Source organism: Frankliniella occidentalis, unplaced genomic scaffold, assembly GCF_000697945.3.
Source record: "Frankliniella occidentalis isolate FOCC.00 unplaced genomic scaffold, Focc_3.1 Scaffold20, whole genome shotgun sequence".
Classification (NCBI taxonomy): domain Eukaryota; kingdom Metazoa; phylum Arthropoda; class Insecta; order Thysanoptera; family Thripidae; genus Frankliniella; species Frankliniella occidentalis.
The window spans coordinates 2183097-2185440 of record NW_026267150.1 but is presented as its reverse complement, the minus strand read 5'-3'; positions in this window follow the sequence as shown (position 1 = coordinate 2185440).

Genomic DNA, 2344 nt, shown 5'->3' with positions numbered 1-2344 from the left:
GTCGGGCGCGCTTGACTTGACAGCCCCTAGTCGACGAAACCCTTTTGATACTCTGTCGGCCATGTGTTTCCGGGTGTGAGCCTCAGCGATAAAAAAACATCACCTATTCAACAGCCTCGTTGGCTCGGTTGGTAGAGCGCGTGATCCTCATACAGATAGACGCTGGTTCGATTACTATAGGACAATGTTTCGCTTTCGCTTTTGGGCGAGGTGAGGAGGTGCGCTTAACCGACCACCTACTCAGCAGGCCCCTCAAAAAATCTCGCTTCGAACAGGAATCGATCCCTCGCCTGACGGTGTCGTGGACCAATGCCCGGCACCCTCGCCACTCGACCGTCGGCTCCGTCTGTCGTTTGTCAGGTCAGAACCCGGTCCCACTCAACGGGCTTGGTCTTCCGTGTCAAGCAGGCGGTCATGTCCACCTCCTCCATTGCGCTGAGGCCCGGGTCGGATAACTCGGAAAATGGGCAGTCCCGCTCGAATCAGGCCGTTGATTGCCCATTTTTCGTGTTATCCGACCCGGGCCTCAGCGCGATGAGGAGGTGGACTTGACCGACTGTTTTACTGAAGAAGCGGATGAAGCTGCATGCGGTCATGTCAACTTTAGCTACAACCGTTTAGCTACAAAAGGTGGCGTGTGGCGGGGGGTGGCGTCGGACATCGTATGTTGCCCCATTTGTGGCCATAAACAGGGACGTGTCTATTACCACTTGTCGCCGCGACACGAGTTGTCGCTTGGACGCCTGCGAGGTAGGCCACGGCTTCTCTCTAAGGCGTCCTCGGTGAAACCATTGAGACTCACTTAAGGCTACAGGGTGATTCAGCAGTAAAATTTCCCCGTTCTTAAGTAGGTTGTAGTTATCTGTACAACAGTTGGCATGTTGAAGCTAACAGATGGTAATCGTTTGAAAGAAATTTTTAAACTTCGATACCTTGGTGCACGCGTCCTTGCTACTCATGCGCTCTTGCGTCAGTAAAATCCTTTGATTGATTCATAAAAGAACCCCTTATAACCCCTCCAACAAAAATACTCGAACGGCCACTTCAAAAGAAAGCCTCTGGTGTTGGGCAGTAGATGCCGAGTAGTCTTTTGCGTCAAGAGTTACTTGGAAATAAATCTCAACTACCTTCTTCATGTTATTACACGGGTGGGTGTGGTGCGACAACCGAGCGACAACTCCCTTGACTTCTGGCTGTCTGGTATTTATTCCCGTGATTCTCATGATATCACTTCAAATGTGGTAGTTCCCTTGACAGTTCCATGCATGTAGCCTATGTTGATTTTTTCCCGCGAGGAGGGTGTAGCTAAAGAAACCCTGCCTTGCATACTTAGCGCTATATTCGGGAAGCTTGCTTTGCTAGGGTCACTCTGGGAAAACTCGTTGAATACCGGAGTATGATGATTGTTTACCATTTCTGTGACCCTCCTATCTCTTCCATCCATAGCCGTGACAGTTGTCTCATTTGTAAGGTGCACCTCAATTGACCCGCTACCTCGTGTCTCTCTCTGTTTTCGCGGCGATGCACGACAGCGCCTGCGACACGCTCGGTAGGCTGACCCGCCGAGCAGCTGTGTGGAGACGGTGGCCTACCCCGGCCGCTTCACAGGCGCCCAGAGTGTGTCACCGCCAAAACTATCACTGATTCTCATGATGTCCTGATGTTGGATTGTGACACTTGCAAAAGTGTTACAATACAACCGCGCGGGCGAATCCGTCAACAAACGCAAATCTGGAGCGCGCGGCCCCATTGTAGATCCCCCCTCTGGCTCGCTCGGCCCGCGCCGCGTGTACGCCCCCGCCCCCGAGCGGAGGCGTCTTTAAAAACCCGAGCGCGGGTGCGCTCGAGTTAGATGCGGTTCGGTCGGCCGTGGTGGCAGGGCGGTCTCTGGACGGGGAAGAACTCACACATCACGAGAGGGTAAGAGAGAGCCAAGTGTAACACCTTTTGTCAAACCTGAACCACCATTGTAACTTGTATAAAACTATCTAAAGTTCTTACACTTATCTTGTTCTACTTAATTGTTGAGAGCCGGTAGGGTTCACCTCTAAATTTATCAACCTAAGTCTTTACTAGCTCACCTAATGCATAGAAGTAACTAAGAGACCTTAAACAACTGACCCACCATCCTCTATGCTGACACTGAGAATGATCTTTTCTATCAGGATCGCGACTAACACACATCAAAAGTCTTACGGTAGGCTGACCCGCCGAGCAGCTGTGTGGAGACGGTGGCCTACCCCGGCCGCTTCTCAGGCGCCCCAAGTGTGTTACCACCAAAACTATCACTGATTATCAATGCACGATGCTCACGACAGCGCCAGAGACACGCTCGGTAGGCTAA